This window comes from Felis catus, chromosome A1, assembly GCF_018350175.1.
Source record: "Felis catus isolate Fca126 chromosome A1, F.catus_Fca126_mat1.0, whole genome shotgun sequence".
NCBI lineage: Eukaryota > Metazoa > Chordata > Mammalia > Carnivora > Felidae > Felis > Felis catus.
The window spans coordinates 22,649,949-22,673,091 of NC_058368.1; the positions used below are offsets into that span (position 1 = coordinate 22,649,949).

At 43.2% G+C, this 23,143-nt stretch overlaps 1 protein-coding gene and 1 pseudogene across 6 annotated transcripts in view; one reads left to right on the plus strand and one right to left on the minus strand.

Annotated features, from left to right (window-relative positions):
* CYSLTR2 (cysteinyl leukotriene receptor 2) overlaps positions 1-23,143 on the minus strand; it is a 92,806-nt gene that overhangs the window by 36,952 nt on the left and 32,711 nt on the right. For 4 of the 6 annotated variants that reach the window (XM_045052852.1, XM_045052856.1, XM_045052855.1 and 1 more), the window contains 2 exons: positions 10,960-11,070; positions 937-1,011 (listed from right to left, as the gene is read on the minus strand). The gene's annotated coding sequence lies outside the window, so the exon portion shown is untranslated. Of the gene's footprint in view, positions 1-936; positions 1,291-10,959; positions 11,071-23,143 lie in introns of those variants that run through there. The other 2 variants (XM_023251419.2, XM_045052870.1) reach the window with 1 other exon arrangement.
* On the plus strand, positions 3,818-4,497 carry LOC101101100 (annotated as a pseudogene).

Below are 23,143 nucleotides of genomic sequence, written 5' to 3' on the forward strand. Positions count from 1 at the left end.
CTAAAATCTAGGTTTTAGTTATTTTAGGGATACTTTTTAATTGCCTCAGAATCAGGTGATTTTGGCTGAATGTGCAGCTAAACCACTGAATCAGGTCCCAAAGAGGTAATAAACAGATTATACACATATGCTCTCAAACACACACACACTCTCTCTCTTTCTACCTCCAAGTAAAACCACTGACACCTACATTCTCAAATTTAACTTCCTCTCCCCCAATATATTGCCTCTCCCCTGAATGGGAAAAAGATACATTTTACATAATAAAATGACCCAGTTGCAGGGTGCCTAGGTGGCTCAGTTGGTTAAGCGTCTGACTTCAGCTCAGGTCATGATTTCATGGTTTGTGAGTTTAAGCCCCACGTGGGCTCTCTGCTGTCAGCGCAGAGCCCACTTCGGGTCCTCTGTCTCCCTCTCTGCCTCTCGCTCTCTCAAAAAATAAACATTAAATGTCCCCGTATATAAAAAATAAGAAAGATGCTCTATGGCCAAAAGCAATGGAATGCTTGAGTGAGATGTAGCAAATCTCCTCAATGCAACAATATCCAGCAATTTAAAATTACCATTATGAAGAATTTACAGCAATGTAGAAACAATTTATGCTCTAATGGGAAAAAAAATGATCATCAAGCAATCCACACTGTATGGACACAACAGTGGAGATCAAACTAAAACTATATGCAGACATGCAAAAAAAGAATGAAAAGAAATACCCCCCAAAATGTCAATAGAGACTAGCTCAGTAGTGGTTTTTATTTCCTTCTACTTTTCTGTACTTTCCCAACATCTTTTAAACTGCCATGTATATGGTAGGAAAAAAGTTTACACTAGAACAAAATTAACATACTTTTCAAAAGTCATTCTTCCGACTATGAAGTGATAAGCAAGGTCTAATTCTCAGTAATGAATTAACAAAGCAAAGATGAAAATGCTCACCCAAAGGTTTCTGTTTCAGCTGGCTTTGCTTCGGTCTTCTCTATTCCTCCCACCTTCCTCCTCCAAGTAATCCAGCTTGTTCAGAAGAAAAGTGAAAGAGCAAATTTAGTTTATAAACAGTTTCAGCTCACAGCAAGAAGATAAGGAACTTTGGTCAGCTGGTGTATCTGTGCTTTACAAGATTTGGTGTGGGTGTTGGTCTGGCTTCCTTCTCAGGAAGAAGAGGGAAATATTTCAGCTAGGGACTACCTCTAAAAGGAAGAAACCTTTTAGGGATTAGCCCTGTCTCTCTAACACTGTTTTTATTAGCATCTTTTCCAACAGATCCGGGGAATGTGAGGCGTTAGAGTCACCAGTATTAGGCAGCTATTGGTTCTCCTAAATGGTTTTTGTTCCCATGACAACACTAACATCAATGTCACCTCATATGCCTTAGAGGTATAGCACTTTAGAGTTGTTTAGAGCATTTCCCATTACCCACTTGCTTTTCCGATTTATCTGCACATGGGTGGAGGCCTTCCCCATTCTACTGCAAATACTGTGTTGGAGGTCACCAATGACACTCATGTAAAAGGTCCTTGCTCAGTCCTCATCTTCCTTCCCCAATTTGTTGCACAGTTAACCAAAGCCACTTTCTTGCAACTTTCTCCTTTTTGTTTCTCTGACTCTCCTTGTTCTTTTTCTACCCCTTCAGTTGCTTCTTCATTGCCTTCCTTTCTGATTCCTTTTCTTCTACTGCTTTTCTAAATGTGAGCTTGCCCCAAAAGTCTGTCTTCTGACCTCTTCCTACCATATTCTCTTGCTTTTATGTATGTTGTCCACATCCATGGCCACATTTAATATGGCCTCTCCCAAGCATATACTCCCCCAACTACCCCATCTAATAAATGGCACCACAATGGTTCAACCAGTTATTCCGTCTGTAAACCTAGAAGTCATTCTTAACTCCTCTCTTTCTCCCACAACCATATCCAAGCCAAACAATTCTATTTGTTCTAGCAACAAAATGTGTCCTCAATCCAACCATTTCTCACTTTCCCAGCCCCCATTAAAATTCTCATAGTTTTTTGGATAGAATGTTGCAGTAACATTAGACAAGAAATAACAGACATCCAAATTGGAAAGAAATAAGTAAAACTATGTCTGTTTGCAGATAATATAAAATTATATGTAAAAAACCCTAAAGATGCTACATACAAAATAAAATCTGTTAGAATAAACATTCAGCAAAGTTGCAGGATACAAAGTTAACACACAAAAATCAGCTTGCATTTCTATATGTTAAAAATGAATAACCCAAAAGGAAATTAAAGAACAATTCCAATTATAATAACATTGAAAAGAATAAATAGGGGTGCCTGGGTGGCTCAGTTGGTTAAGAGTCTGACTTAAGCATCCTTGGCTCATGGGTTCGAACCCCGCATCAGGCTCTGCACTGAAAGTGTATAAACTTTAAAAAAATAAACATTTTAAAAAGAGAACAAATAAATAAGGTATTTAGGTATTAATTAAGGAGACTTATACACTGAACACTACAAAACAGTGCTGAAAGAAATTAAAGAAGACATAAATAAATGGAAAGACATCCCATGTTCATGGGTTAAAAGACTTAATATTATTAAGACATCAATAATATCCAAATCAATCTACAGATTCAATACAATCCCTAATAAAATCCCAATGATATTTTTCTCAGATGTAGAAAAATCTATTCTAAAATTCATATGGAATCTAAAGGACTCCCAAATAGCCAAAACAATCTTGAAAAAGAACAAAGTTGGAGGACCAATACTACCTGATTTCAAAACTGACTACAGCACTACAGTAGTGAAAAACAGTATAGTCTTGGCATAAAGATAGATAATAGCCTAATGAAGTAGAATAGAGATCTCAGAAACAAACTCACATATAGAGTCTAATAACTTTTAATAAGGGTGCCAAGACCATTTATAGGAAACGACAGTGTTTTCAACAAGTAGTTCTGAGAAAATTGGATATTCACGTGTGAAAGAATGAAGTTGGACCCTTACCTAACACCATATACAAAAAATTAACTCAAAATCGTTCAAAGATCTAAGCAAAGGAGCTAAAACTGTAAAACTCTTAGAAGAAAACATAGAGGAAAGCTTCGTGGATTTTGCAATGATTTCTTGAGTATAATACAGATTTTAAAAGAAAAAATAGACAAATTCGACTTTATCAAAATTAAAAACTTTTGTGCATCAAAGGACACATCAAGGGGTAATAAGTCAATCCACAAAATGGGAGAAAATATTTGCAAATCACATATCTGATAATGGATTAATATCCAGAATAAAAATAGAACTATAACTCAACAGCAACAAAAACTAACAACCCAATTTAAAAGTGGGCAAAGGACTTGAATATAAAGAATATAGAGGGGCGTCTGGGTGGCTCAGTCAGTTAAGCGTCCGACTTCAGTTCAGGTCATGATCTCACGGTCCGTGAGTTCGAGCCCCACGTCGGGCTCTGGGCTGATGGCTCAGAGCCTGGAGCCTGTTTCGGATTCTGTGTCTCCCTCTCTCTCTGCCCCTCCTCCGTTCATGCTCTGTCTCTCCCTGTCTCAAAAATAAATAAACGTTAAAAAAATTAAAAAAAAAAAGAATATAGAAATAGAAAATATACAAATGGCCAACGAGCACATGAAAAGATATTCAACATTACTAACCATGATAGAAATGCAACTCAAAACCACAATGAGGTGCTACTTCACACCCATTAAGATGACCGTTACCCAAAAAAGAAAAAAGAAAATAACAAGTGTGAAAAGGAAGTGAAGAAAACAGACTCTAGTCCATTGTTGGTAGGATGTGTGTGGTTTCTCCCAAAAAATTAAAAATAGAATTACCCTCCATATGATATGGCAATTCTACTTCTGAGTATATGCCCCAAAGGATTGAAAGCAGCTATTGCACAACGAGGTACATTTTAAGAGCCATTTGTACACTCATGTTCATAGTAGTATTATTCACAATAACCAAAAGGTGGAAGCAACTAAAGTATCCATTGATGGATGAATGGATATGCAAAATATAATATATACATACAATGAAATATTATTCAGCCTAAAAAAGGGGGGAGGGTTCTGACACATGCTACAACATGGATGAACCTTGAGGATACTATGTTAAGTGAACTAAGCTAGTCACAAAAAGACAAATACTGTGTGATTGCACTTTTATGAGGTATCTAAAGTAATCAAATTCAGGAGCCTGGTGCGGCAAGTTGGCACCAGCTACATATTTGTGCCCCTTCTCCAAGCTGCTGGCTCTAGCCAAGTCTCCCAAGCAGCTCTGCAGTGCAATCAAAGTTCTACATTTGGGAGCCACCACATAACAGACCTGACTGGCTGCAAGTTGGACTGACCTTGGGCACCTCCATCTTCTTGTGAATCTATCTCATCAAACAACATAATGAAGGTGTTTTAGAGTATCAGAGAAGAAATGGGCTGGAATAAACCTCTGAAATACTAACACAGTATGCTCTATATAGTGATTATACCAGTTTCTTTGGATTCACCAATCTGTTGAGTTGTAAATATGAGAGAAAAAGTTATCTGTGACTGTATGTCAAATCAGCATTTGTGTTTTGCATCATTAAATGAAAAAACAAAAATACTTCCGTATTCTTAAATGAAATAAGTCAAATTCATAAAGACAGAAAGTACAAGGGTGGTTGCCAGAGGCTGAAGGAAGGGGGAAATGAGGAGTTATTGTTTAATGCGTATAGATTTTTGGTCTTATAAGATGAGAAAAGTTTTGGAGGTGGATAGTGATTGCATAACAGTGTGAATGTACTTGATGTCACTGAACTGTAACGTAAAAACGGTCAATTTTATGTTACATAGATTTTACCACAATTTTTAAAAATAAGTAATTTTTAAAATAAATTAGAAAAAGTCCAAAAAAAAAAAAAAAGAATGCTGTATAACATCCTACCTAGTTGTCTTCCTGTTTCCACCCTTGTTATTCTACCCTTGTTTTTCAAGAGTAAATCAAATCACATCGTCTCCTGCCCAGAACTCTGCAATGGTTTCCCAATATTCTTTTTTTTTTATATATATGAAATTTATTGACAAATTGGTTTCCATACAACACCCAGTGCTCATCCCAAAAGGTGCCCTCCTCAATACCCATTACCCACCCTCTCCTCCCTCCCACCCCCCATCAACCCTCAGTTTGTTCTCAGTTTTTAACAGTCTCTTATGCTTTGGCTCTCTCCCACTCTAACCTCTTTTTTTTTTTTTTCCTTCCCCTCCCCCATGGGTTCCTGTTAAGTTTCTCAGGATCCACATAAGAGTGAAACCATATGGTATCTGTCTTTCTCTGTATGGCTTATTTCACTTAGCATCACACTCTCCAGTTCCATCCACGTTGCTACAAAAGGCCATATTTCATTTTTTCTCATTGCCACGTAGTACTCCATTGTGTATATAAACCACAATTTCTTTATCCATTCATCAGTTGATGGACATTTAGGCTCTTTCCATAATTTGGCTATTGTTGAGAGTGCTGCTATGAACATTGGGGTACAAGTGGCCCTATGCATCAGTACTCCTGTATCCCTTGGATAAATTCTTAGCAGTGCTATTGCTGGGTCATAGGGTAGGTCTATTTTTAATTTTCTGAGGAACCTCCACACTGCTTTCCAGAGCGGCTGCACCAATTTGCATTCCCACCAACAGTGCAAGAGGGTTCCCGTTTCTCCACATCCTCTCCAGCATCTATAGTCTCCTGATTTGTTCATTTTGGCCACTCTGACTGGCATGAGGTGATATCTGAGTGTGGTTTTGATTTGTATTTCCCTGATAAGGAGCGACGCTGAACATCTTTTCATTCCCAATATTCTCAGAATAAACATCCTTATAGTCAAAAACAAAGCAAAACAAAACAAAACAAACAAAAAAATCCTTATAGTCCACAACGGTCTGACCTATCAGCCTGTCCTATGTATCTCTGCAACTTCATCTCTATCCCTGAGGACTTTCCTACTGCTATTCCAGGCACCTGCCAGAATGTCCCCTGTCCCCTTACTTCCTCACTTCATTTGGGTCTCTGCTTAAATGCCACCATGACTTTCTTGACCTCCCTTTCTAAAAGGCCCCTCCCACACACACACACTCTACCCCCTTAACCTGCTTTATTTTGCTTTACAGTGTTCATCACCACCACTATTTCTTATAACATCATATATTTGTTTGTGAATCGTTGGACTCCTGTAGTATGTTGTGTAGACATCTCTAATTCATTGGGGTTCTGGTCACCACAGACATCGGCAGCTGCCCGTGTTCTTGTCCCACCCTTGGCTCCCTCACACGTTATCAGGAGCCCCACACTTAGGCCTGTGGATATTCCAGCTTTCTTGTCCATTCCCCGCCCCTGAGAACAGCTGCCCTTGACCACCGCTAGGCGGAACAGCTCCACAAATTGTATGCTCTGACACATCTGAGGAGGCGGCCACAAAGGAGTCCCCGGGGACATCTGGGTGGTGAATTCTCAAGTATCCTAAACACGCTATAGAGAGTGAAGTTGGAGGAGGTTAGTTCCACAGCCTCCCTGTGCGCTTGGGACAGGAAGTACTGGAGGAGGACCAGAGAGGGATCCTCCGATGCATGGTGTCAAGGCCAGTGGTTCCTCATGCCCACATCCGCGAGCAGTCTGCCTTCATGGACCCATTTCAGCCTCCCTTTCAGGTCACGTTTCCTGTTGGTAGCTCTCTTTCTCCCTTCCCAGGCTCCGGTCAAACTGAACTGTTTATTCATCTCCCAAAATAAAAGGCACTATTTTAGGGCCTAACAGTAGCATGAAATGGTAAGTTGTGTTGGATAGAAAACATCAGTTGCTTCTTTGAAGATAAACAAGGAAGGCTTTGTTTGTTTTGCTTGTTTAGAATTTGTTCACTGGACCTGGAACAGACCCTAAAAATCATCGTGATTCTTCCGAAGAAGTGCAGGCTCAGACGTGCAAAGGCTCTCAGTCCTGGCAGGTGGCTACGCAGCTGGTGCCACACCAGGCCTAGAACCTGGGACAGGGGTCTGAAAAGCTGCTAACAGTCCCCAGGGCCTGTGCACCTGACCCCACTCCACTAGGGTCCTCTGCCAGCCCAAAAACCACAGGAAAGACATGCTGGGTCTAGACAGGTCTAGGTCTCCTACAACCCTGGAAACCACTGATTCTGCCCCTGCCCCAGCCCTTCCCAGCCTTGACTCTGGCCAGGTGATAGGAGCCAGAACCACAAATCCTTCCTTATCCCATCTGTAGTTTCCACAAGTGACGAAAGTCTTGAAACTTGGAGAAAAATAAAAAAGTGTGACTTCCTCAAAAGTTCTGGGCTGCTGCCGCTATGAAGATGACGAGGAAAGGGGCTCCTGGAACTACTGTACAAATGTCCCACAGCTCTCCCACAATGACTGTGGCCAGGACAGTGTGGTGACGTGACCTTCACACCACAGAACCGGGGGTACGGCGGGTGGTTAGCTGTACTGGCTCTTCATGGGGCTGTGGAGAAGGGGCTGGAGCCAAAGCTGCTGCTCAGAGAGCGAGGTTCTTGCTGGGCCTGGAACTCTGTTTCTTTTTTTCAACGTTTTTTTGTTTTGTTTTGTTTTGTTTTAATTTTTGGGACAGAGACAGAGCATGAACGGGGGAGGGGCAGAGAGAGAGGGAGACACAGAATCGGAAACAGGCTCCAGGCTCTGAGCCATCAGCCCAGAGCCCGATGCGGGGCTCGAACTCACCGACCGCGAGATCGTGACCTGGCTGAAGTCCGACGCTTAACCGACTGGGCCACCCAGGCGCTCCTGGAACTCTGTTTCTAATATTGGATTGACCCAAGTGGAAATTAACAGTGGACAAATATCACAACATTACTGTTCTCACCTTCAGAAAAGAAAAAACAAAACAAAACAAAACAAAAAACGCTTGAGAAACAAAGTCTACAGGCAATCATTATAGGTGTTCCTTCTCCTCCCCGAAAAATTCAGCAAACTGGCTAATGTCCAACTCATTAAAATAAAAGCAGTGGAAAAAATTTCACCCTGCACACCCAGAACTAAGTCTTGCCTATCAGGTTTTCAAGGAGCAGAATAAGATTCCTTTTGATGGTTAGAAAGATGAGTGAGGAGGGAAAACTCCCCTTTTCCCCCTCTACCTCTCAATCTGTAAACCTCAGGGAGGGAGAGGAGAAATCTCTTAAGACTTTCTTTTATTTTTAGAACAGTCTGGAATTTCTAAGCATTCCAGAGGCAGGCAGTCATTCACTGAGAAGGATCCACTAAAAAGTCTCTTTTTTTGGTACAATTTGGCCTGATAACACAAAGAGATGAAATCTTACTATAATCCAACTTTCCAGGATGGCAAATGAAGGCATTTGTTTAGTGTAGAAACAGAAAGGATCCATGACTTTAAACAAAAATGTAATCCTAAAAGAGCAGAGAAATAAATCAACACATTTTTCTAATTTGTTTTTCCTGACAACCTCGAGAAAAAAACAGGAATAATGTCAGCCTGTTTTATGTGTAGCATGTTTCAGGCCACAGAGATCTTCTCTGGAACTCATAGATTTTCTTTTTAAGTTTATTGATTTATTTTGAAGGTGGGGGGAGCGTGAGTGGGGGAGGGGGAGAGAGAGGGAGAGAGAGAGAAGCCCAAGTAGGCTCCATGCTGTCAGGCACAGAGCCCCACATGAGGCTCAATCCCGAACCATGAGATCACGAACCATGAGATCATGACCTGAGCCAAAATCAAGACTCAAATGCTCAACCGACTGAGCCACCCAGGTGCCCCAAGGACTTCTCTAAAACTCTTAAAGGCCTGCAGAATTCCTTGAAAGATGAGAATCAGCTCTGATTTTGAAGGAGATCTCAGTTGGTCCTGGATAACAAAGTGAATTAAGGAAAATCAGGGCCAATTTCTTGCTGATTTTATTGATACACCAGTCACAGAAGTTTTACTCAGACTTTTAGAGACATTGACTTGAATCTAGCAGGTATATTCTTGTAAACACAAACCTGGGATTCTTAAAAAGTCAGAACTAGTATTAAGGGCATCAGGGAAAGTGTTTATTTTCATAATGCAAGATTAAACAGCAAGGAAGAAGTCAGTATGAATCATGTTTCTATTTAGGTCATTAACAAAGGGAAGGAATGGAAACAAAACTTGAAACCTCAGGAAATTTAGAAAGCAGCAAAGTTTATGCATGGGAGGGCTCATTCTGTGATAAGACAAACAGATAAAAGAATTAGCCAGTGTAGTGGGCTGAATGGTAGCATCAAATGTATGTCCAGGTCCTAATCCTAGAGTCTGTGAATTTTTTAAGATGTTATGAATTTATTCTGAATCAGAGTAAATTGTGTTCACTGTGGCTCAATTCCTTACAAATCATAATCCTTGATAAACACAGTTAAGCACTTTTAATGTTTATTCCTTACTTATAGTGGATACACAGCAGTTTATACACAAGGCAAAGCCAGCCTGGTTTACTGGGAGTGGAAGTGTGGTGAGGGGATCCTGCCATAGCCAGCTAGCAAGGGGTAAATCCACCTACACCCTCTAGGACCTCCTTCCTGCTGAGCCATCACTTGATGGTAAGGGGAGAATTTATAAACATGAAGTTTAACATGGCAGATGATGGAAAAGGACTCTTGAGAAAAATAGCAAATGAGCTACCAGAAAACCCTAAGGAATGTCCTGTTCTCAGCTTTCCCTGGGTCAAGTCTGAGTTTGAAGCTGGAGCTTTAAGAATTAACGTAGGGGGTAAGGGGCAGGGGACTCTCCTGATCTCCCAGCTCATGGCCAGGCTCTGTGCCAGAGCACCTGGGGCTCCCTGAGAGACCCTGTGAGCAATTTCCACCTAGTTCCAGGCAGAGCGGCAGAAGTGGTGGTGTTACCCTGATTTCCCTCTGTGCTTGGTCAGCCCAGGCACTGCTTGTGCCCAGGCATTTAAACAGCAATCACAATGGCAACAGGCTGAAGGCCTGTGCCTCCTCCTTTCACATCTGTACACAGAAGGATGACCCATCTTGAGCAGAAAACCTCAGGGACATTTGGGAAATAGAGATGGGGAGGCTGGGGACAAGGACAAGACAGGGGGAGATAGTTGGAAATGGACTGTCACCCCAGATGAAGACCTCCGAGCAAGACCATTCATCTGGTTCCTTTACCAGTGAGGCAGGATCTGAGGCCCACCTGGCAGCCTGGGGCTTGGGCTTGCTTACCCAAGCAAGTTCTGCTCCTCACCACCACCCCACTTCTCCTCTGCTCTCTCTGGGGTGGGGTGGCAGGTTCATCCCTAAAGGATGCATATCTCAGACCCCCAGGTCAGCCCAGCTTCTGGCTGGATTTGGAGTGTGGAAGAAGGCAGTGAAGAGGCAGGGTATTTCTTCTCATTCTCCCTTCCTTCTGATGGCAGCTATGTCTCCTCTGTGGCTCCAGTTCCTGCCTTTCTGACCCACCATGGCCCCAGATCCTGCAAGGAGACCCCTGGGCTTGGGGAAGGCCATGTCCTCCCTTTGTCCCTGCAACCACCATGGTAATCACCTCCCATTGTAGGTCATCTCTGTGTTACCTCATGCCTCTCTCAGTCAGCTCCTCCATCACAGCATAAACCTTCCCTGTTGTAAATACTCAGAGTGGGCTCTGTGTTCCCGATTGGACTCTGGCAACTACTCCACCCCAGCCATGTGAGCTGATGGATGGGCTTCTCTGATGAGCTCTTTACTCTATGAGGGGCATGTGTTGATCACACTCAGATGCTCCCACAATCAGCCACTAGGCATCCTCCATGGGCCCAGCCCATGCAGGCACTGCCACACACATATATCATGTACATTGCAATGACCCTTTGAGATATTGTCAGATGACACATAGCCTAAATAATGAGGTGGGCACATTTCAGAGATGCTGAGTAATTATGCATCCTCCGACCATTAGCAATGTCTGGGATACAAACCATAGATCCCTTTGACATGATAAACCCATCTATCCATATTAAGTGATTTCTACTTACCAACAGAAATGATGGACTCTTCGTAGTATTACTGAGCTTTTCCACGGCACTCCCATTTATTTGGCACTGTAGTTTTCTTAGTTTCTCAGGCTTCTCTCCATTTCAACAGCCCTGAAAATGGGGGCAGAATGTTCTTCTTCAATTGGGCATGCTCAGTAGAATGAGCACAAGCTGATGGCCCAAGAAAACAGTAACACAAAATGCATCATGCATCCAAGTATCTAAAGAGTACTTTACAATTGCTTTAATAGCTGGAGACCTCAGAATTCCACTTAGCCCAGGACATCTGAGTCATTAGGGAGGTCACATGCACCAAGCCACTTAGGAACTGTCCAGAAGAACCAATTCACTTTGCGTTTCACAGATGAGCCATGAGACTCCTGTTGATGACTTCCCAGGGCCCAATTGGCACTACTTTCTGCTCCAGTGGGGAGGGAAAGATGCCCCAGGAGGAAAGGAGCTTTGGCTGGCAGTCTAACCTGGGCTCTGTCCTGGTGGAGTAGAGGGAGGTGGGTTTGGCAAAGGAGTAGATGCTGTAGAAAAACAAACAGATGGGAAACATGCAGTGAAGAAGGCATTCTGACATCTGAATTTTCCACACTCCAGGAATGTCAGTGTTTATAAATTCCTTCCCCTGGCGTACATAAAAAGACTCTTCTGTTTTGAACATGTTAGGTAATTAGGAGCCTGGAAGGATGAAACCCCAGGAAACCTAGTAGGATACATTAAGGAACCAGCTTGCTGTATGGCTGTTGTTTTTCCTCTCTGTATAGAAGAGTAGAAAAGAATAAATGAATTTCTCCTATGGGCCAGAATTAGAAAAATCTCACATGTCTTTGTAGCACCACTGTCTATACGGCCACTGACACATAGTAGATACTTAGTAAATATATGTGTATGGATGAAGAAAGAAATGAAATAATCTTGCCAACTTCAAAAAATACATCTTTATTTATTCTTTTTTTTTTTTTAATCCATTTGTCCAACAAACATTAAGCAGAGTTGGGAATGCAAGCTGGTGCAGCCACTCTGGAAAACAGTATGAATGTTCCTCAAAAAACTAAAATAGAACTACTCTACGACCCAGCAATTGCACTACTAGGCATTTATCCAGGGGCTACAGGTGTGCTGTTTCGAAGAGACACATGCACCCCCATGTTTATAGCAGCACTATCAACAATAGCCAAAGTATGGAAAGAGACCAAATGTCCATTGAGGGATGAATGGATAAAGAAGATGTGATATATATATATATATATATATATATATATATATATATATATACACACACACACACACACACACACACACACACACACACACACAATGGAGTATTACTCAGCAATCAAAAAGAATGAAATCTTGCCATTTGCAACTACATGGATGAAATTGGAGGGTATTATGCTAAGTGAAATTTGTCAGTCAGAGAAAGACAAAAATCATATGACTTCATTCATATGAGGACTTCAAGAGACAAAACAGATGAACATAAGGGAAGGGAAGCATAAATAATATAAACACAGGGAGAGGGACAAAACATAAGAGACTTAAATATGGAAAACGAACAGTGGGTTACTGGAGGGGTTGTGGGAGGAGGGATGGGCTGAATGGGTAAGGGGCATTAAGGAATCTACTCCTGAAATCATTGTTGCACTATATGCTAACTAATTTGGATGTAAATTTTAAAAAATAAAAAATAAAATTAAAAAATACATTGTTGCTAAAAAACAAACAAACAAAAACATTAAGCAGAGCTGTGTCAGTCCACATAGGATGAAGATATACAATAACACCTAAGATGTGGGTCCTGCCCTCAAGAGGGTCACTGCCAGAAAACAAACATTTCTGAGTACTTGTGCCAGTGGGGGCCAGTCCTAGGGCTCAGCGAACACTACAGGTACCTCTTTTTTAAAAAATAAGTTTATTTATTTATTTTTGAAACATAAAAAGAGAGAGCACAAGATGGGGTGGGGTTGCAGAGGGAGACACAAAATCCAAACCAGGCTTCAGGCTCTGAGCTGTCAGCACAGAGCCCGAAGTGGGGTTTGAACTCACGAACTGTGAGATCACGACCTGAGCCAAGGTCAGACACTTAACCGACTGAGCCACCCAGATGCCCCTCTACTATAGGTAGTTCTGTGTGAATGACAGCCATTCTGGCTTTGAAGATTAGGATAAGATGTAGCTTCATCAGTTCCCTGCCATGGGAACTCCCTGGTGTTCCCCCTGATGTCCTGGTGAAGTAGAGACCCCCTCATCTGGCTCCCATCAGCTGGCTCCCATCAGCTCTTCTTCCTAAGGAAGAGCACAGCAGAAATGGCCTCTCAGAGGCTGTGGGGCAGGAGCTGGCTCTGGAGAGAAGTGGCTGCCCCAGATGGAAAGCAGGGCCTTCATGGCAGAGGGAATCTTGGAGAAACACCAGGTACTCTGCAGGGAACAATAGCCAGCCTTAGCTCCACTCTGCCTCACTACTTCCAGCTGTGTGTGTGTGTGTGTGTGTGCATGTAACTTACCCTCTCTGAGCCTCTTTGCTCCCTGTGAGATGATAACAATGATGTAGCAGTCCAATGGGGATTGTTCTGCAGAATAGCTAAGTTAATGCATGTGAAGCACTCAGCACAGGACCTGATAATACACCAGTATACAATAGTGGCTAAGTTTGGGGAAATGATGGAAAGAGGAATGGAAAATAGTACCTATTAGCAAGAAGCTGAAAGAATAATAGCTCGGATAAGACTTTCACAAAAATTATATATTTGATAGACTATAAACATTCCAAAGAAAAAACCAGATGAATTAAATTCCTTTAGTGTTGATTATCTTCTAGGCCAGTGCGATGGTCAATTTTATGTGTCACCTTGACTAGGCTATGGTGGTTTGGTCAAACACCAATCTAGAGATTGCTGTAAAGTATTTTTTAGATGAGATTTACACCTAAATCAGTAGACTTTCAGTAAAGCACAGCGTTCTCTGTCATGTAGGTTGGCCTCATCCAGTCAGATGAAGGCCTTAAGAGAAAAACTAAGGTTTCCCAAAGCAGAAGAAATCGTCAAAACTGCAAAATAGAAACCCTGCCTGAATTTCTGGCCTGCTGCCCTGTGGAATTTGGACTTCAGACATCATCACTGCTTAACAGGATTTCTAGCCTACCAGTCTGTCCCATGGGGTTCATTTGCAGGAGCCAATTGCTTAAAATAAATTTGTGTACGTGCATGCCTTTGTGTATCCTATTGGTTCTGTTTCTCTGGAAAACCCTACTATAGAGGGAAATACGACAATTTTATGAGGAATCAGTAGGATTATACACAAGGGGAAAGACTTCATTTGTAACAGTTCTGTTTCGGGAATAAAGATTGATGGCATTTGAGGAAAGGTGAAAACTACCAAACAAAGCATGTATCTATTTGCAAGTTGTCTGTTTGGGGGCCCTTTCAGTCTCAGCTCCACAATGTATTACAGCAGGCTTTCCTGCGACCCTACAATTTCAAACAGACCTCTTAAGAAATTCCCTTCTCTGAAAAGAGGAGGCAAAGCAATGTATTCATTCACTGTTTGGCACTTAGCAGAAACTGCCTGGCAGTTTAACGAATGGTTTATGCCTTCTCTCCAACTTGATTATAACCTTTCCTAGGTACTCTCAGCACAGAGTCTGCCATTCTAAAGATATAAGGTTCTCGATAAACATTGCTCAGATTGAACTGAGTCAAATATGTCTTCCCATGGACCTCAGATTACTCCATTAGAATATATTAAACACCTATAAATGGCAGCATTCTAGGCAGAACCAAGGGGATAGGTGATCATGTAGAGACTACTCTTACCTCTCTTACTTCCCCTCCCTCCATCCTGCTCCTTGTTCACTTGTACCTGGCCTCATGCCCAACATTTAGTCAACAATTACCATGGACCAATGAGACACAAAGCCTGTGCTTGATGTCTAATGGGAAAGGAGAGGAGAACTCTAGCCTCTGGTTTCTTGGCCTCTAACTCCAGTGGCCACTTTCTCCACCCCACCTCCACCATCTGCCCCCTCTGGCATAGCCTTGACTCTGTCTTCACCGTTAAGCACACCATCTCCAAATTCTCTATTTCAACACCCTGCCCATTCTTGGCCACCACCTCTTCACCTCCTGATTCACTCATTTGAGTTTCCCCACTCCAGCTACGCTTCAAAACCACATGGCTCTCTAATCCCCAGGACACGTGTGCATGCACTCACGCATGCATGCATACACGCACCATACACTTCCCTGGACTCAGAGCCCATGGTCCAGCACATCAGCCTCACTGCTACAAACACCCTGGGCCTCCTATCTCTCCCGCCATTTAATTAACCTGGCAAAACCCCAACCCTCATTAAACCCAACTGTCTGCCTGCTACATGGCTGCATTGCAGCAGCAGAAACTGGGAGAAGAAAATCAAACAATCCTGCTGCATGTTTTTTTTTTTCTTAAAAAATGTATAAGATAGCTTTTAAATGGCCACATTTCCCTGGTAAATCAAGTCCCCTCTTCTCAAGGAGACTTTGTGGCAACTTCTCCTCCCTCCTCAAACCTACAGGAAACTTTTTTCTTCACTTTCAGCTTGCGACCTCATTTTATACTTCACTGAGAAAATACATACAATTAGATGAGAACTACCTCATCTTCCCACCACTGAATCAGAACCTGTGTGAAAACCCACAGCTGATAGTTTGCCTTCTCAACCTGCTCTTCTCCAAAGCCAGACCCCCTCTTGTGCTCTCCAGCCAATCACCTGTCCCTACTCAAGCTCTTGCCTCCTATGGCATAAATTTCTTCCTCACTGGATCATTCCAATAACATATTGATTTGCCTCAATATGACCCATTTAAATAGATTCCTCAGTTCCATGCCCCTCTAGCTATTTTTCCATTTCTTTGTTTTCCTTTAGAGCAAAGAAATTGTCTTTTTCATTCTATTCCCTCATCCTCCATTTTCTACACAACTTCTCCTCCCAGCCAGGCTCTCGTCTTCATCAACCCACTGAATGACTCTTTGTTTTTAAGTTTATTTATTTTAGAAAGAGAGTGAGAGTGAGTGGGGGAGGGGCAGAGAGAGAGAGAATCCCAAGCAGGCTTCATGCTGCCAGGGTGGGGCCCCATGTGGGACTCGAACTCATGTATCATGAGATCATGACCTGAGTTGAAATCAAGAGTTGGACGTTTGGGGCACGTGGGTGGCTCAGTCGGTGGAAAATCCAACTTTGGCTCAGGTCATGATCTTGTGGTTCATGGGTTCGAGCCCTGCATCAGGCTCTGTGCTGACAGCTTCAGATTCTGTGTCTCCCTCTCTCTCTATTCCTCCCCCAATTGCACTCTGTCTCTCTCTCTCTCTCTCTCTCAAAAATAAATGAAAAGATTTTTAAAAATTAAAAAAAAAAAGAGTTGGATGTTTAACTGACTGAGCCACCCAGGAGCCCCACCCACTGAATGATTCTTAATGGGAATCCCAGCGACAGCTATTTTGTCAGCTAGAGGGGTCAGCTCTCTGCCAACATCTTCTCTGTCCTCAGAAGCACTGGCCATTGCCCACTATTTTCATGAAGCATGTTTTTTCCTAGGTTTCTTGACACCACAATATCTTGGTTGTCGTCCTACTTGAGTGGCCATTCCTTTTTTTTTTTTTTCTTTTCTAATATGGAAAGTTTTAAATATGTCCAAAAGTCAACAGGATAATATAATGAATTCCCATGCTCTTATCACTCAGTGTCAATTCATGACCAGTCTGGTTTCATTTATCTCCTACGTACTTCCTGCTCCCAAATTATTTGCAAGGCCCAGACATATTATTTCATCTGTAAATATTTCTGTATGTTTTTCTTTTTTTTTTTTTTTTAATTTTTTTTTTTCAACGTTTACTTATTTTTGGGACAGAGAGAGACAGAGCATGAACGGGGGAGGGGCAGAGAGAGAGGGAGACACAGAATCCGAAACAGGCTCCAGGCTCTGAGCTGTCAGCACAGAGCCCGACGCGGGGCTCGAACTCACGGGCTGCGAGATCGTGACCTGGCTGAAGTTGGACGCCTAACCGACTGCGCCACCCAGGCGCCCCTCTGTATGTTTTTCTAAATAAGGACTCTTTTTATAAAAAACATAACCACTCCATCATTGTCACACCTAAAAAAATTAACTATCCTTGATATCATCAAATATCAATGGCTCCTTCCTTTTAGCTTCCTTTACTGGCTTCCCTTCTCTACCTGACCTCTAAATGTTTGAGTCTCAGGCTGTGTCCCCTGTTCTCTTCTCTTTTTATTCCACTTCCCTAGACAATCTCATCCAACCATAGACCTTTGAATGTCATCTATATGTTTATGACTCCCCTGAGTTCCAGTTTTCTGTAGTCAATGGTTTAACTTAAATTTCTAATGAGAACGTCAACGTTGGTGTGACAAAACAACATCTTTGATTCTTTCTCTATCCACCCCTGGCCCCAAGCCTTCTCAACTTCCAGCTTTACCCACCCTAATAAGTGGCACTACCATCTATATTTTGCTCAGTCAGAAATCTGGCAGTTATCCTTGATTTCTTGATTTTGCTTCTAATTCATGTAGTAGGGACTGCTCTTTGGTTCCAGTGTTTTCTGCTCTTCCATAGTAAGAGAACTTTTACCAGGCACATGTGCCCCCAGAATAAAGATGGCATTTCTCAGCTTTCCTTGTACCTAGTTGTGGCCCTATGACTTGGTTCTGGACAATTGGATGTCAGTGGAAGTACCAAAGGACCACTTTTTGTCTCTCCCTTATCACTTTCTCTATCTTGACATCTTGAATGCAGAGGCTGCCTTGGACCACGAGGATGAGGGTCACACCCCAAGATGCCCTAATAGTGAGCTGTTAGTATGTCTATCATTCAGGGTCTAGTCTGGAAGTAGAACTTAAACAGGCAAAGTTTAATATAAAGAATTACTGTTTATAGGGGATTGGGTACTAAAAGGGGATAAAAGAAAACTCTAAAGGATACCTGAGAGCTGAGAAAGAGTAGGCAAAGAAGAAACAAATTTGAAGGGGGAAAAGGTTCAAAACTTGTTGAAAAGGGCATGGCTGCAGCCCACCAGAGGTGGAGAAGTTTGCTGGGTTCCCTTAGGCCAGTTACCTTAGAGGAAATTCACAGTCAGTGGACTAAAGGTGGTGGGTGGGAAAATGGGCCAAAGCTGGACAGTGATGGCCATGGGATGCCCCATATGCATGCCATTGGAAGTCACCTCATGGGAGCAAGTGGAAGAGAAAGAGAACCATAACCAAGAAGAGAATCTCCTTCTTCCTGCCATATCCATATAGTACCATCTACTGACAAAGCTAACATCATGACAACCAGCAAAGGAAAAACGTTTACAGATTCCAGCTCCAGTGCCAAAACAACACAATGAAGAATGGATTTGGAGTTAAGAAGCAAAGCCTGTATTAGTTTGATAGGCTGCCATAACACAGACCAGGAGGCTTAAACAACATTAATTCTCTCACAACACTGAAGGCTAGAATTCCAAGATCAAGGAATTAGCAGATTGGTTTCTCCTGAGGCCTCTCTGTGGCTTGCAGACGGTCCCCTTCTTGCTGCGTGTCTTCATGCGGCCCTTTTTCTCTGCATGTGCACATGTATTCCCTGGTGTCTCCTCTTTTCTAAGTGCACCAGTCTTATTGTATTAGAGCTCCACACTTATGACCCCATTTAACCATAATTACCTCTTTAGAAGTCTTGTTTCCAAATACAGTCATACAGCCTCCAAATAGAGCTTTGCCATGTGAATCTGGGAAGAACACAGTTCAGTCCAAATGACTCCACCCTTTGGGCCCCCAAATTTATGTCTTTCTCACAATCAAAATACATTATTCCCATCCTAACAGCCCCAAAAGTCTTAATGCATTTCAGCACCGACTCCAAATCCACAGTCTGTTCTAAACGGCATCTAAATCAGGCATAAGTGAGACCCAAGGTATGATCTGTTCTGAGACAAAATTCCTCTCCATTACAAACCTGTAAAACCAGGGAAGTTATGTGTTTCCAAAATACAGTAATGGGACAGGCACAGGATGTACATTTCCATTCTAAAAGGGAGAGATTGGAGAGAAGGAAGGCTTCCTTTCCTTGGTAACAGGCACAGTGTGTGGTGCACTGGCCCTGGATTTCCTATGCAGACTTTGATTTCAGAGAAAAATAAACTTCTGTCCTATTATTTTGGATGCAGCAGACCCTAATCCTAACTAAGCTGAAATACACATACAGTTCAGCAGCAAATCTTGTTGGCTGTGCATCTGAAATATAGCTCACCATCACCATTGCTCTAACCCTGGTCTGAGACACCACCATACCTTAGCCTTCTGCCATGCTGTGCTCTGGAGATGCTTGCCTAAACTGCTGTTTGTCTGTTCATTTTGCTATAACCCATTGCTATAAGGCATGACATGGGATACCTGATTTAGGGCTGAAGATTAGGATGTGCACTTGGCATCTAAGCACACCTCCCCATATCCTGGCTGGAATGAAGAACGTATTGCTCTCAGGTGGCCTGTGAGGACCAGAGCAGCCCACAGCCCCACATTCTGCTTGGATATAATAGGACGAGAAACAGAGAAAACCTCATCACTCTGCTTCTGATGGGAAAGCGATGAAGCATAGGTGAGTAAAAAAAGAAAAAAAAATCCAGATGAAGAGTATTTAAGCCAGAAAACCAGGTCAATCACTCAAAATCATTGTGACTATACTAGTTAAACATCTTGGTTGCAAAGAGTGAAAACCAGCTTTAGCAAGCTGGGCAGGAAAGGAATCTGTCAGAAAGCCACTGTCCCCAGTGGGGGGACAGCTGGGGGTGTGGGCACAGGGAATGCCTGGAAGACTAGAGAACCAGGTTTGGAAGAAGGCAAAGAACGAAGTGAATCAGGCCACTGACCCTGCCAGTGTCATGCCTCGGGACAGCCTGGGTGGGATGCTGCTTCTGGGACCGCACTGCCCTGCACAGCCAGCACTGCCCTGGCACCCCAGCCGTGGCCTCATCACTGCTGGACACGGGCCTTCTCCACTGCCAGCACGTCCGTGGAGCCCCGGGACAAAGACAGCCACTACTGCCACTAGAGAAGATTCTGAGGAGCCCTTGCTTGTTTTCACACCTCACGCCAAATCTGAAGTCCTTGGAAGAGCCCACAATGGGCCACACACCGCTTTGGAGCCTGTTCAGGGCCAGGAAAAACAACCACTGGTCTTTCCAGCTTGCCTGGTGAAAGGTGGAGCCCTGGCCCCCAGCAAAGTCACCCAATGGTGGGAGGTTTCATGAGAAAGGTTTCAGATAATGGGTACCCTCTACGCTAGTTTTCTTGGGCTGCTACAGCAAAATACCACATATGGGGAGGGTTAAGCTACAGAAATTTATTTTCTCAGAGTTCCAGAAGTTGGAAGTCTAAGATCAAAAAGTCAGCAGGCTTGGTTTCTTCTGAGGCCTCTCACCTTCTCACTATATCTTCACATGACACCTCTTTCTTCTGTGAGGTGCCTCCCCAGCTGTCTGTGTGTGTCCAAATCTCCTCCTTCATAGGGACAACAGTCCAACTGGATTAGGGTCCACTCTTCTGGCCTTGTTGTAACTTAATCATCTCTTCAAAGGTCCTTTCTCCAAATACATCACATTCTGAGGTCCTGAGGGTTAGAGCTTCAACATAGGATGGGGTTGGGGGGGCACAATTTGGCCTATAACACTCCCTGAAATGGAGAACATCTACCCCAGTGAACAAAAACAGAGATAGTGAGTGGGGACTAAGTCAACTACGTGTTCAAATACAGAAGGATTAACTTGTTAGAAAAGTTCCAGCTGAAACCTGCCGTTAACAAGTGCAATCAAGAGTCAGGTGTCCTGGGCCCTTGCTTCTTAGTCTCATGGGCCAGCAGCAGAAGCATCACCTGGACCCTGCCCCTGAGTCAGTGCCTGCATGGTAGCTGCAGCCCAGGTGATCTTCTGCCATAACAGTTGGAGACGCTCTCCTGTAGGCACTCCCTTAAGTAAGAAGATCTGCTTGCTGCTGATGAGAGAGGGTGGGTCCATGTGCCTCAGTGCTCTACCTGCATTCTGATACAGAAAAGGGACCGAGTGGCAACAGGCCTCCTGCCTTAGGGCCTGGCCATTGGCTGGAGCAGGCGTGGGAAGCCCTCCTTCTGGGCCACCATCACAAAGGTAGCAGGGACTCTCTGAAGTCTGTTTCCTGACTTGGGAGGGTAAACTCGATAATATTGTGACACTTACATTTAAAATTTGTGTAGTGGACTCAGAGGGGTAGGGGTGGGGTGGGGAGGTGGTTCAAGCTTTTCTGGCTCTATTTTCTCACCTAAAGGTAGGGATGATAGTATGTCTCCCGAGGCTGTGTGAAGATTGGATGGGTCGGTCTTCACAGAGTGTGAGAACAGTGGCTGGCGCAAAGTAAGTTAGCTATTACTATTATTATTTCAGGAAAGGTAGAAGAGGTCCTATGACCACCTGTTTGGCTTTATGTTATCCTTAGAAGGAGTTAACATTCAACCAGAGAATGTATTCCCTATTCTCCACTTGCATACCTACATTTTTTGCCAGAATTTAAATTATTCACACAAGTGTTTTCAAACTACACATGCTTCTCTGGCTTTAGGGTCAGTTTCTGAAGCTGTTACAATCTGGCTGGTGAATAAATTTACATATAAAAAAAAAAAGTTGAGTTAATGGAATCAAATAGTCAACTCCTAGCCTGAGGAAAAAGGAGACACAGAGCCTTAGTTCTTCCACAGAGGAGAGCACAAAAGGAGTCCACTCTGACCAGGGGAAAACAATGCAGAGCATTTTATACTTCCCTTGCAGAGAGATGTTCTGTGTCTTCCTTAACAGGAATACAGAATGAGAGACCCTAGAGCAGGAAACCAAAGAAAAAAGACACACATTTTTGCTACATAAACATACCAAAGGCAAGTAATTAGCCCACATTTGCTGGTGTGGAAGCCAGTCAGCCCTTCCCTGAGAAAGAAGGAAACCTGAAGCCTACAAAATACAAAGTCGGGCCAGGAGAGACTGTCACACCCTGCCTACAGCCTAGAGAGTTCGCTGAGAAGAAGCCAGCAAGCCCTGGCACCTGGTCACCACCACATGGCAGAAAGAACCATTCACATTCAAGTCCGAACTGCGTGGTGCAGGAGAAATGTGTTGGTAGGGGTTGGTTTGGTCTTGTGTTTCCCTGAACTCGACACCCCGATAAAATGGAGTAAGGCCAATCCATGGGCAGGGATGTCCCAAGCCAGAGGCTCTGGGAATCACGGAGGTGGCAGCAAAGGTTAGGGTGAGCAGGCTTGTCCTCTCTTGTGAAGGAAGGGTCTGGATCTGGGGACTCCTCACTCTGAGAATAGGCTCTACCTTTTTAAAAATAGGTCAGGGGGCGCCTGGGTGACTCACTCGGTTGAGCGACCGACTTCGGCTCAGGTCATGATCTCACAGTTTGTGAGTTTGAGCCCCGCGTTGGGCTCTGTGCTGACAGCTCAGAGCCTGGAGCCTGCTTCGGATTCTGTCTCCCCCTCTCTCTGCCCCTCCCCTGCTCGTGCTCTGTCTCTCTCTGTCTCAGAAATAAATAAACATTAAAAAAAATTTTTTTTAAATAGGTTGGGTCCTTACATATCTCATATAATTTGTAATTATAGACTGCCAAGGAGATGATTAAGTGAATACTCAAGGTCTCAGTCCTCTTCTCTGGAACTTTTGCTGTGTGTCTTTTTTTTCCATTGCTTTCCTTAGAAACCTGCTTTGGTGTCCAACTTGGGAAGTGGACAAAATTCCCTATTTCAGAAACTAGCTGACTAGCTTTGGACTAGAAGTAGCTTTGGCATATGATGCCACAACCTTGGTTCCAGCCATTATTCCTTTTTTTTTTTTTTTTCTTATTTACTGACTTTGATGGCAGGTGATGGAAGACATATCACACTTTACAGAAGGTGACGCTGAGGCCAGTATCGTCTCCCTGGAATGTTCTTCTCACTGCACACTTGATTTTTTCTCCTCCTTTAGACCTCAGTTTAAATATCACCTGCCCAGATAGTCTTCCCCAATCACCTATCTACTGTGGATACCCTCTGTGACAGTTAATGGCTAGGCCACCGTCCCCAGATGTGGACAAATGCTATTCTGGATGTTCTTGTGAGGGTGTTTTTGAATGAGATTTACGTTT